Consider the following 13,823-nt stretch of genomic DNA (forward strand, 5'->3'; position numbering starts at 1 on the left):
TGGGTTATGACAAGGCAGAAGATGGGAGACTTCTAAAAGCATTCAAACACTTCATTTCGATAACTCGTCATTCACAAATTCCTTAATTGCTTTAGACTTTCCAGAAAAATTCTACATGTAAAATTTCAATGAGATTGGTTTAGTTTTGGTAAATTACAGGAGGTATTAAAAAGAGGGGGTTATTGGGGAAACTCAGCTTCAAGCTTAAATGTGGACAGATTACTATCCTTCAACATTACATACACTCAGAGGACACTTCTTTACTGTAGTGGAACATAGCATAGCAAAGAAGATGAAAATAGACTACAGAATGCATACAGCAAAGCAAAAGCGATATAAATTATGGTGACAAGAATATAACTAGTAAAAACACTGAAGTAAAGAAACCATATCATATTAAATGTGAAGTATCCTATCATATATCATACTTCAGCATGAATATATGAACTTACTGGAATGAGTACATCACTCTTGTAGCATGACTAATACAATCAGCTTGTTCATGTGACCCTGATGAGAGCTTCCTGTATGTGAGATTTTAAGGTGAGAATTTAATTATTTCATTGAACTAGAGCTAATGTCATCTGGCACTTTAAATCTCTCAAATGAAAAGTTATCAGCAGATAAAAACCTTTTGTTGAGTTCAGTCAGTGATTCAGAGAGGTGAGTTTGCAGAAATGGCACAACTAAATCTAAAGGTAATGTTAACATTTATTCTTTTGGAATAAAGAACAAATTTAGGAGCTCATGAAGTATGGTGCTGAGAGCACTCGACAAAGCCAGGCACAGCATGGGGAGACACTGTTAAAACTTGCCCTTTTAGCTCCATAGTTCACTGCTTTAGAATAACCTGCTGCTAGTTCACCACTGGTCTCTGCTACCCAGACACTCCCAGTAATGGCCCCCCAGTTATCTGGTGGTACTTTGATACAGACAAATATCCATGTGGTACTAGAATAAAACCACCAAACTCACTTCATCTTGTGACTTAAGCAGTGCTTAAACTTCTAGAAATAGAAGAATTGAGCTCTTACCTCCTATGCCACTATTTTTATTCAGAACAGTCATGACCTTGAGTTTTCCCCAAGCCTGCATTTGTTAAAGGGGCTACATGGATTCACCCGCTTGCTGCTAAATCTTCATCAAACTATCAGAAACAGAAGAAAGAAAAACCATTACTAGTACTTCACGACTTAGAGACGGCTCTTTGAAATGAAGGGCTGGAATCTCTTTCCAGGAAACATTCAGATCTGTATCTGATGCCAGCAGCAGTATCCAACTGAGAGGAGCTACAAACCAAGCATGTGTTAGTACCCCAGGGCACTGTTTGGGCAGCAACATAAAATGGACAAGACAAGGTAGTAGCAAGATAAGAATGGACTGAAGGTTCTTTGAAAGGCTTTAAATGATGCTGATATTTTTAACAGCTTTTAAACCCTTTTTAAAGAGCTTCTCTGCTAAATGTTACAACTAATACATTAGAAGGTTTGTTTAGAATTTTTCCCTCCTCTTAAAACCAGTTTTCTTCTCTCCTATTTCCTTCCTATCTTGCATTCCCAAGCCAAATAGTAGCATTTAGTCTTTTTTGGTTTTGTGGTACTGGTGGATGTTTGAATATACAGAGGCACATTTTTAGAAGGGTAGCAGCCTCTCTTTCATATAGGGACTTGTGTGTGTGTGTGTGTGTATGCATGCCCTCACTTATGGCCAGAAAGGCATTTGAGATTATGAATCAGATTGGAAGAAATTGCTTTAATTTTCTTTGATGTTCCAAAGCCAGGAAAGAATTTCACACCTTTGAGAGTGCCTTTCGTCTGCAAGAACATTATAACTTGTGGGGGTGCCAATCAGAGCCAATTATAACTGGACTGGCCTCTGTTAGCATAAATCTTTCCTTCTCAAACTTGCTTTTGTGGTAAGCTCACAGTTTCTCAGATCTGTATGTAGTGAGATGTATAGAGATGAAACATGCATTTGCACTTAGTACTAACGTTTCTGACATAATGACTAAAAGGAGTAGGAAGGTGTCCAAATCAGCTTCATTACAAATATCCACTTCTTCAAGTAGGAAAAATATTCAGATCTGTGAGCAGCAGGCAACATGCTAGGATTCACTAATACATAGCACGAAAGATTCCAGTGGTGCAGAATTGTGGGGTCAGGGAGGAGAGGGGCCTGGTCCCCCTCTCACTTACATCATTGAAAAACAGCAGAAACTCCACTAAAGCCAAAGCGTGAAAAGAGAATCCAACCCCAGAACTTGGAATTCTACTAGAGTGCAATAAATTGCACACACCTATCACCACACCAAGAGCGTTCCTGAATGCTCAAAACCCTCCCTGAAGAAATGAGGCTTGCAATGGCACAGAAACTTATTCTAACGGCTCAGTAGCTAGGCTTTAGGCCAGTGGTGGGCAAACTACGGCCTGCAGGCCACATCCAGCCCGCGGGACCATCCTGTCCAGCCCCTGAGCTCCCTGCCCGGGAGGCTCGCCCCCATTGTTCCCCCGCCCACGCAGGCATGCCACCGCATGGGCAGCAGGGCTGCGAGCTCCTGCCACTCTGAACGGCATGGTAAGGGGGTGGTGGCGGCGGCGCCGTGCACAGCACTTAGGGGATTGGGTAGGGGGTTCGGGGGGCAGTCAGGAGACAGGGAGCGGGGGGGTTAGATAGGGCGTGGGAGTCCCGGGGGGGGGCCTTCAGAGGGCGGGGGTGTGGCTAGGTCGGGGCAGTCAGGGGACATGGAGCAGGGGGGGTTGGATAGGGCGTGGGATCCTGGGGGAGGGGGGGCAGTTTGGGGCAGGGGCTCCCAGGAGGGGGCAGTCAGAGGACAAGGAGCAGGGGGGTTGGATGTAGAGCATGCCTCTTCAACACTGTGGATTCACATCATAGCCGGTTTTGCTTCCCCTTCTATCAATTTTAAATCAGTTTATTGTGTTTTCATGAACGTTACATGGGAAGAATAAAGACTGTAGGGTACAAGTCACAATGGGGACTGGAGTGTTGTCCTGCTGAGCACTGGACTGCCTGCTGCCAGGTAGAATTCGCAGCCCTGAGTTAGGTGCCCAGACTCCCTATCCAAGGCATGGGAGCGTGAGGTGCCTAAGAATGGGATTCATAGAAGCTGGTACACTGAGCAAGGAGATGCCTAACTAGCCAATAGGAAATGCTGAGGAGAGGGATGTGACCTGAGCCCCACTCCTCAGTGGGAGTTAGGTGCCCATCTCCATTTGGGATTCACAGCTATGAGGTCTGTCCTGGAGTTAGGTGCCTAAACCAGCCAGATTAGTCCTTTGTCAAGAAAAACTAAGGCAGACGAGCCTTCCCACTCTCCCCCAACCATTACCCCTGTGGTTAGAGACCCCAGTTCAATTCTCTCCTCCTCCTGTCATGGAGCAGAGACTTGAACTTAGGGCTTCCCCCTTTCAGGGGAGGGCCTTAACCACTCGGCAGTGGTCTCTCAAGCTCTCCTTTTGAAGCCATTCTACTGTGTCTAAATAATTAAACATTCATTGAAGGAGGGGGACCAGAATCTGGCTCTCCCACCTCCCAGATGAGCCCCTTAACCACTGGGGTTTGGAATCATTCTGAGTCACTCTCTCCAGCCCAATGACTATTCAATTACTTCTACAATGTGGACCAGCTTCAACAGGAGAGATTGAGAGTGCCCTGTTCCAGAGTACCACGCACCCCAGAGGTCACTGCTGGGACGTAGCAGACACTTATGCATGTCAAGCAGCGTGGGGGTGGATTAAACCTGGGTTTGCCACATCCTCAGTGAGTGCTCTAACCACTGAGCTAAAGTTGTGGGTGGGGGCACCTCTCCCATCTGTTTTGCGTGGATGTGGATGTGCTCTGAGCATGTCTACCAGATTGGCCCCAAAGGCAAGATAGGTGGGAGAACACCTAGTCTCTGAATCTTGCAGTGGCTTAGGTGTGAGTTAAATATTGAGCCACCGGTCAGTGTCAGGATTTGGCTGTGCATGTGTCCAGCCACAGAAATGCAGGCAAGTTGGGAACTTCAACAGCAGAAACCGAGGGGCTTAGGGATTTTGGCACATGCAGGGTTAGGTGACCATTGAGCAGTGGTTTTGTGAATGCCAATGACACTAAATGTTGGACTTAGGCACCTAATGTGTAGTTAGGTGCCTAAATCCCCCTTGTGAATCCCACTCATAACGTCCAGAGTTTTTTTATTTAGGGCCTGATCCTGCACCACTGAAGTCAATAGGTAGGTGCAGGATCAAATCCTTAAGGCCAAAAATAGGTTGCTAATTTATACACATATGTAGAAGCATAATCGGGACAGTGCGTTACAAATGGCATAGCTCTTACTTGTTCTTAACTAAACAAAATTCATATTGATGTCCATGGGCTTTTCACAGAGTAAGAACTTTAGGAGCTGGTTTTGTGCATGCAAAGCTCATTGGTTGCAACAGCATATTTGGCACATATAGTTATCAAGAAACCACCACCACTTATATTTTGCAAATTAAGGCCCCAAACCCTACAATGAGCTGCAATGGGGCAGACGCCTGTGCCCACACAGTGTTCCATTGAAGTCTATGGTGCTCAGTGTGGGCAGAGGGTCTGACAGGTGCACACACTGCAGGAGCTGAGTCTCATTGCCTATTTTTTTTTCAAATTTGACCTACCAAGTACAGAACATACATCTGTGAGGGGTAGGATACGAGAGAATCATCTGTCTCAATATGTCAAAGAGTGAATCATCTACTCCAGGAAGAATGGCGCGTGAACTGGCAAGATGCAATTCATGTTGACAGGACAAACCTACTAGAATAGTTTCTGCATGCTGAAGGATAATAGCATCTATTGTGGGACTCTTGTGTTTCTGAAGGAGATTGTTTGTGGGCGTTAAGTTAAATTTAAGTCTTTATGTTACTGTAACAGAAGGAAAAAACAAAAAGGTAGTTTCTTCCTCTTAAAACCCCCTCAATTCAAGCTTCTGACCCTGATCCTTGGCTCCAGCTGAGGAGTGCCCAGCACATTTTTACATTATCTTTGTAGTCCCCCACCCAATCCTGGGGCAGCTCTATGTCCAGCTGGAGCTCCAGCACAAATTAGAGTAGCCCCCAGGCTTTGCTCTATCATCGATACAGGATCAGAGAATGAAAAAAGAATCTGTTAAATCTATGCATTAATCAACATTTCTTGTTTAAAATAAAAACATAAATCAGCATGATACTTTGTGGTTGCAGTCTCCTAGCAACGGAACTCTCTCTTAAGTTGTCCGCTCACGGAGGGGGTGTTTAAGTCTTTAACCACCTTCCTGTACAGCTATACTGAAACCGCTAATCAACTCCTTTCTTAATATCAGTTGGATTTTCCATCAAGAGTGGTTGTTTAGGCTCGTTCTCTAATCTGCCAACTGCACTGGCGGAGGAGTAGCCAATGCAAGTGCACAGGGTCCCATCTAACTCAGAGGAGCCCAGGAGCACTGGTGGCTCTAGGCAGGGTTCAGTGGTACAATTGCATCCACAGAAATGAGGCCCAGATGTGCACTGCTCACCTGGCTGAGAGATGGCACCCAGGTCCCACTCTGCTGGCCGGGCGCTCCTGCCAGAACCTGCAGCAGCTTCTCTCAGCACCAGGGACTTACAGGAAGCTTTGAGCCGGGGGGGGGGGGGGGATTTATATAGGGCTTGAGGAGGGGGAGTATGCACGCCACCGCCACTGGAACAGGGGCACCTGTGTGCTCCTGCCCACTGCAGATTGTGATGGCAACTCCCGCCCAGAGACCCCAGGTACAGGAGCGGGAGCTGGACTGGATTGAGGGTGGGAGTAAGACTGGATGTGGAATGGGGAAGGTGGGCAGCAATCCTGTATGTGGGGCATACAGGACAGGGGAGAGGAGGAGGGCTAGATGGAGGACAGAGAGGAAGAGGGAGAGGAGCAGGACTGGCTTGGGGGGTGCAGAGGGTGGGGAATGGAGCAGAATTAAATGTTCTGACATATTGAACAGTTGAATTAGCACACTTGATGAGTACAAATAAGTGTTACACTCATCAGAATTTGAGGGAGGGGACCCATCTTTCTGTTCTTCCACCACTGAACACTGTCTCATATAATACAGGTGTCTTCAATCTTCACAGCATTAAGATGTTCAATCTATTTAAACCATATTGTGAAATGTCTTTCCTTCATAAATACACCAGGGGCTAGATCCTCAAGGTGATGAGCACTTTAGGCCTCACCCAGCAACGCTCTTAAGAATGCTCTTAACTTTACACACGTGAGTAATGCCCTGAAGGGAATGGGACATCTCGAATGCTTCATGGGAAGCATGTACTTCGCTGGATCCAGTACACAGTGCTCAACACCTCACAGGATAAAGCACCAAGAGGTTGGGACTAGTAAACTAGAATTAGTTCAGACTGTTTGAAAGCTCGTCTTCTGTGGCCTTCTCTCTACTTCTGGCAGCACATAGGGTATGTGTAGCTACACGCCACAGGGAAAAGCAGGCCTCATTCATACTGTAGTGTGTAGCTCTATGCAGCAGTGATGCAGGGAGGAGGCAGTGGAGAGCCGGCAGAGCCTTTTCCCGCTGCCTCCTCCCTGCCAGAGCCCTTCCTCACTGCTGGAGTCTCCCTCTGCAGCAGGGAAAGGCTCCAGGAGTGGGGTGGCAGCAGGACACTACAGTCCTAAAAACAGCAGTGTAGACCCAAGAGGCACTGCTTGGGCATGTAGAGAGCTATGTAGGGGACATTCCCTAAGGCTCAGGTGTGTGTCTTAATTCACCTAAGCAGTGCCTCGCTGTCTACAGAGCTATTTATACCGATGATAGGGAGGCATGCATGCAGTGTATGTGCTCTACATACTGCCGTAAGTGTAGACGTAGCCTATGAACCACAGGAACTGCCTCTGTTTGTGTATCAGGGGATCAAGCCTCTATAATCATTAATGATACATCTAGTGTTATTAACAAAAATCCATACTTTGACTCTCTTTTGCATATGCAATATGCCCAGATTTTAACATTAGATTTGTGTTTTATTTATTTCTTCTGTTGAACATTTCACTTAATCTGTACATGGGTTTTTGTAAGCCCTTCTAATTAGATCAGAAGCATTTCAAGTCCTGCAATATGTTGCAGAGTTCCTACTGTAAGTGCAGCAGGAAATGGACACAGCAACCTATCTGGCATATGACTAGTACTGCCTAAAAAGAAGGTTTTAATGAGGCCTTGAGCCAGATTCCTGATTCCCCACATGTTTTATAGTGCAGCAAAATGAGCAGCCTCTAGGCAACCCCATGACAGGTTAGAAATGAGAAATTTTAAGGGCTATTAAACTTTCTAAAAATGTTCCCAGTGGATCAGCATAAACTCACTTAGTGCCTGTATTTCTGTAATTGTAATACACTGGGAACATTCACGGTGTTCAATGGCTTATTCAAGGAACTAATACTTCCAGCTCTGTGGTATGCCAGAGGGAGTGGGTTAAAGCTGTGATGCAAGCAGAAAAAAGTGCAGTGGAATGGTAGCTGAAGACATGCTGCAGGTGTTTTACTTATGCATCCTCTTCTTCTTTGGGTCTAGATTCACATGGGGGACTCGGGCACCTACCTGCCACTTCAGGTGTTCCACATCCGCATCTCACCTGCGGTGAGATCCAGTCAGCATGCTCAGAGGCCATCTAAGAACATGCCTCCCAGTTGGGCTGTGCACAAAACACAGTGGTGGTGGTTCTGACCCTTACACCCAATAGCCCTGGGCTGGAGCACATGCCTAGGATGTGGGAGATCCAGCTCCAAGTCCCTCCTCTACCTGATTCAGAGCAGGGACTTGAACACAGAACACATCCTAGGTGAGCACCCTCTCCACTGAGCGACAGGAGCGGCATTCTGAGGTGGGAATCTCTCCTGTTGAAGCTGTTCGAGTGTGTAAGAAATGCTTAAATAGTCATTGGGAAAGAGTAAGAATGACTATAAAATGAGTGTATTCACCCAGTGGAAAGGAATGAGTGAATGGTGCAAAGACAGGAAATACACAGAATAAGGAATTAGAGCCTCTTCCTAGACCTTTGAGTTTTTATGAACTTTTGGTCAGAGATGACATCCATAAATCATGTCTCAGAGTCTTGGTATATGCGTAATGACACATCCACTCCCAGTCCTTATTCAAGCCTAATGTAATGGTGTCCAGTTTAGGTCTGAAATCGAGTGACCAGAGAGATTGAAGTGGATGCCAAGTAAGATTACGCTGCCAGAGTGGCATGAAGGGGCCTTTGTGTCCAGGAGAATCAGAGCCAGAAGAGTACCCAGAAGTTACCTACTACAGGACAGGCCCAACAAAGAAAATAACAGAACGCCACTAGCCATCACCTTCAGCCCCCAACTAAAACCTCTCCAGCGCATCATCAAGGATCTATAACCTATCCTGAAGGACGACCCATCACTCTCACAGATCTTGGGAGACAGGCCAGTCCTTGCTTACAGACAGCCCCCCAACCTGAAGCAAATACTCACCAGCAACCACACGCCACACAACAAAAACACTAACCCAGGAATTTACAAACTGGACACCATTACATTAGGCTTGAATAAGGACTGGGAGTGGATGTGTCATTACACAAAGTAAAACTATTTCCCCATGTTTATTTCCTTGCAACAAAGCCTGTTGCCAACTGTGTCCACATATCTATTCAGGGGACACCATCATAGAGCCTAATCACATCAGCCACACTATCAGAGGCTCGTTCACCTGCACATCAACCAATGTGATATATGCCAACATGTGCCAGCAATGCCCCTCTGCCATGTACATTGGCCAAACCGGACAGTCTCTACATAAAAGAATAAATGGACACAAATCAGATGTCAAGAATTATAACATTCAAAAACCAGTCGGAGAACACTTCAGTCTCTCTGGTCACTCGATTACAGACCTAAAAGTCGCAATTCTTCATCAAAAAAAACCTTCAAAAACAGACTCCAACTGGTAATAGCTCACCTTACCTGATCACTCTCGTTACAGTGTGTATGGTTACACCCATTGTTTCATGTTCTCTGTGTATATAAATCTCCCTGAATTTTCCACTGAATGCATCCAATGAAGTGAGCTGTAGCTCACGAAAGCTTATGCTCAAATAAATGTGTTAGTCTCTAAGGTGCCATCCTTTTCTTTTTGTGGATACAGACTAACACGGCTGCTACTCTGAGATCTGTATATATGGGTAGTAGTCAATTTTTAATTTAGCATCTCTAACATTTTGCATTAAGAGGAAAACCTAAAAGGCTTGGATCCAGATGTCAGGAAAATTACATACTCCCAGCATCCTCCTGGGCCTAAGTCTGACCATTGTTTTTTTACAGAGAACTCAGATATCAAATCATATCCCAGACTCTTTAGTACTGTATAAGCAGATACTCCATGAGACTCTTTTGAAAGGAACTTGGGAGAAGTTTCTCTGTATCCCACCCTCATCTTTTCCTGTTATGGTGGTACAAGATGCAAACTTAATGCAGGAGTAGCTGTTTACTGAATGCAGACAAGACTGGAAAAGAACAGAATTAATTTGTTGGTGCCTCTGTAAATAATACAGCTGAGAGTGGATATTGTTTCAACTCAGATTGTGGGCCATATTCTTGGCCACAACCTTATTATCTATTATTATTTCTATTGCCGAAGTGCTTATGAGCCCCTGTCACAAAGGGACCATAAAGCCACCTTAACTGCAAGTTAAAGATTCCCTTACGTGGCAAGGCAGGCAACACTAGCTCTAGACCACCCCATCTGTCTGCACAGGAGGTGTAGAGGGAGTGTGGCAGGCAAAGTGAGGAAACAGAACATCACAGTAATCTCAAGCTGGTGGCACAAACTCTTTGAGTCACTGGCAACCAGGCACAGCTCAGAGCAAGCATGAGATAGCTTTAAATTGTGCCAAAGGCTGCCCAACCTCTGTCCGGCTCAACCATCAACAGTCTGTAAAGGTGGCATAAAGCTAGTCTTATGCCTCTCAAGCCCTGTGCCTGTCAGTTTCCTTTTCTTTAAAAAAAAAAATCCCTGCACCTTAAACCCCCTTCAGATTCCCAAGGAAATCCCGGATGCAGGTTAACTTTTCAAGAGGATACCATTACAAGGTGATTACAGTGGCTACTGCTGAAGATGTGCAATGAACAGGTCTTTCTTGGGAGAGCTATGTTTTTCCCATTACCAGAACTTCAGCCCACCTTCTTATTTCATTGGTAATATAGACATAAATCTTCCAAAGAGACTTCCAGTACTGTGGACACTGTCGCTTTATCCAACTATTGCCCCGGCTTAGTCACAAGTTCATCCAGATCATTTGATTTTATTGATGCAGCCTCAAACTTGTCAGTCAAAGGAAACATTTTTGAGTGAAATCTGTATGTTTTTATAGGGTAGCGATTCTGAAAGCCCTCAGACAGAGCTTTCTTGGGACAGGAGAAAGAAACAAGAAGCCTACTACAATGAGCCCTTCAATACAGGATTTTTCACTACGAAAGCAGCATTATCTAATTGTTTTAGCATCAGATTGGAAGTCAAGAGATCACGGTTTTAATAGACTCTATCCGTGCCTCACTTATTAATCTCCCTAGCTATTATTACTTAATAATACATCCTAGCATACCAGGGATGTTGTGAGACTTAATCATTGAATATACATGAAGCACTTTAAAATCCTTGGATGCAGGTGCTATTCTGACAGCAGACATTTGGACCAACACACACAGGATTGAACAAGGGACTGCCAGATCTAAAGCCTGGGCTGCTACAACTTGATCCAAAGCTCCACGGGTGGGGTTGTTCACAGACTCATATCTCCTGAGGATCAGGCGCAGAGGGGAACACACATCCGCCGGTGGGTTACACTATATTGGGGTGCTCAATAGTACTATTTTAGTTTTATTTTTACAAGTAGTACCAAGAATGGTGTATTGGCTCTCTGTTTCTTATGAAGTTTTATGAAACCTTGGTCCGAAGATTCCTTGCGTTAAAGTACAGGAATGGTTTGGCTTCTACTGATAGGAAACATTGAAAAGGAAACAGTGAAAATCTCTCCAGAAGAACATGAGATGTGGATGTGTATACCCTGTCATAAACATACAGCCAAGGGTAGCATAAAATCCCTCCTTTACCTGTAAGGGTTAATCAGTTCCATTAACCTAGTTGGCACCTGACCAGAAGGACCAATGGGGAAAGAAGATACTTTCAGATCTGGGGAGGGTTTTTTGTTTGTGCTCTTTGTTCTCTTCAAGACAAAGAGAGAGACCAAGCAGGTAATCCAGCTCCTACTGAATGATACATCTAAAATTACAGAAATAGTAATAGCAAGGAAATGCGTTAGAGTATCTTTTGTTTTAGCTTGTAAATTTTCCCTATGCTAAGAGGAAGGTTTATTCCTATTTTTTGTAACTTTAAAGTTTTGCCTAGAGGGGAATCCTCTGTGTTTTAAATCTTATTACCCTGTAAAATTACCTTCCATCCTGATTTTACAGAGGTGCTTCTTTTAGTTTTTTTCTTTATAATAAAGTTCTGTTTTTAAGAATCTGACTGGGGTTTTTTGTGTCCTAAAAACCCAAGAGTCTGGTCTGTGCTCACCTTGTTTACTCTCAAGCCTCCTCAGGAAAGGGGGTGAAGGGGCTTGGGGGGATATTTTGGGGAAACAGGAACTCCAAGTTCTCCTTTTCCTAAATCTTTGTCTAACTCACTTGGTGGTGGCAGCGATACCGTCCAAGGACAAGGAAGAATTTGTGCCTTGGGGAAGTTTTTAACCTAAGCTGGTAGAAATAAGCTTAGGGGGTCTTTCGTGCAGGTCCCCACATCTGTACCCTAGAGTTCAGAGTGGGGAGGGAACCCCGACAACCCCCCATACTCTCAGGGAACACAGAACCTTTTTAGTAGCATCCTTTAAACACATGGACAAGGACAGCCTCTATGTTTTCCTTTCACACTAGCCTATTTCCATTTAAGAACCACTTAAAAACTATCCACAGAACATTCTCAGCACAAATAATGAGTCCATGTTTATTAAGTCCTCAATGAAAACAATTAAGAAAGGAGAGTTAACTATTTTTCTAGTTTCCTTTGGCTTTCTTTGAGCCATGAATTTGCAGATTCTTACCTGTATGGAGTTATCGAGACTGCATACATGAGATAAGTTACATAGGTGCATTAACATTTGTAAAGACAGGGCCTGTCAGGCTGTGTCATCTCTGCCAAAATAAGAAAGCAAAAACCCAGCAGGAGCTAAGAACACTTACCATCTGGACAACTGGGAGATGCAGACAGCAGCATTCTCTTGCAAAATGGCTACTTAATGGCTGCAGCTGCTTGTCTCTGTCACAGTTAGAGGAACCAGGCCCCAGAAAAGCCTTCTGGGAAATAGTTCCCAGAAGAGGCCAACCCCCAGCACAGAGGAAGGCAATTCTAGAGAAGGGGTTGTTTCTGCATCATGATGATTGCCACACTTGCTTGGGACACCTGGAAGAGATCAATAAGGAGATCAGCTTCCCCCCTTTGAAGAGCCCTTATTTAATATATTTGAGGCAGTATATTTATCAACCTCAAACTGTAAAAATATGGAAATGTATTACTAACAATGTGTTACAGAAATGCTTAGAGGCCCCAGCTGAGACTGCGCTCCCTCGCCTCATTGTTGTAGGGACTGTGCAAACATATAGTAAATGCAGTCCTTGCCCAAAAGAGTGTACAATCTAAAAGAAAAGATGACCTTTGATAAGTCACTTAATCTCTCCATACCATCTATGAAATGAAGATAAACGCTTTTCCCCCCTACCCTTTGTCTGTCTCGTCTATTGGTTAGTAAGCTTTTTGAGGCAGGGTATGTTTCTTACTATGTTTGTATACCCAATGGGGCTCTGGCGTGCTTGGCCTCATGAGACTATGACCATTCAAATGATAAATAATAATACACAAAGTCTGTGGCAGAGCCAGGAAATGAATCTAAATCTCCTCAAATCTAGGCCAATACATGAACCATAAGACAATCCTTCTTTAAAAAAAAAAAGTCTCAAAACAATTAAAATATCCATAAACAACTGGAAATAGCTTGATCTGTAGTAGTAAGGAAAACAGAAAGCAGGCTATTGAATAAGAAAGAGCTTGAGTCTCACAGAAAAACATTGAGTGTTTTGAAGTATCCAGTGTGGACTCGGAAAAATGGATTGCAAAAGTCAGAAAATCCTTGACTCAGAAATCTATGTCACTAGCAAATGGGAATTAAATTCTAATTATCAGTCTGACATGTTTCAAAAATTAAAAAACATTCTCTGCAACTGTCACAGAGTCAAAACAATTATTTGCATGCATGAGCAGATGTCAGATATTGTAGGGGCGTATATGTACTTGCAAATTTAAAACAGAAAATTTTCTAAAATTGGAGGTATAATCTGTTACCCTAATTGCAACATATACACAAATCTTGCGTGGAGGGAAAAGTGCTGATTTAGTCTTTCTATTTTTCTCTAACACAGAAGCTGACTTCTGAGCGCAAATAAACTGAAGTAGAATAGAGAATCAATCACATCTTTAGACAGATCCAAAAACCTCTCCAGTTTTCCAGCCTCATCTTTGAATTCTGTTGTTTTGCCTTCTGTCCTGTTACTGTTATTTGCAAACTGGAAGAGTATATTGTATTTTGATTGTATTTGTACTGTATTTAATGGTAATAGTAGCTTGCACTGACAATATACAATGCCTCTTATACCCAACTATACCCAGAGTACTTTACAAATGTAGGCCCAGCATCTGCAAATAATTCTCATGTAAGGATGGTTACTGTTTTTTATTTTTATCCCAGAGCATCCAAAGTGTAAAA

General features: G+C 43.8%; 1 long non-coding RNA gene across 1 annotated transcript in view; it reads right to left on the reverse strand.

Moving 5' to 3' along the window:
- Positions 1-13,118, reverse strand: part of LOC122464657 — a 34,217-nt gene extending 21,099 nt beyond the window's left edge. The window contains exons 1-2 of the long non-coding RNA XR_006288887.1: positions 12,247-13,118; positions 1,035-1,147 (exon numbers count right to left, since the gene is read on the reverse strand). This is a non-coding gene — a long non-coding RNA (uncharacterized LOC122464657). The remainder of the gene's footprint in view (positions 1-1,034; positions 1,148-12,246) is intronic.
- Between the last annotated feature and the right edge of the window lie 705 nt (positions 13,119-13,823).

This window comes from Chelonia mydas, chromosome 2 (genome assembly GCF_015237465.2).
Source record: "Chelonia mydas isolate rCheMyd1 chromosome 2, rCheMyd1.pri.v2, whole genome shotgun sequence".
Classification (NCBI taxonomy): domain Eukaryota; kingdom Metazoa; phylum Chordata; order Testudines; family Cheloniidae; genus Chelonia; species Chelonia mydas.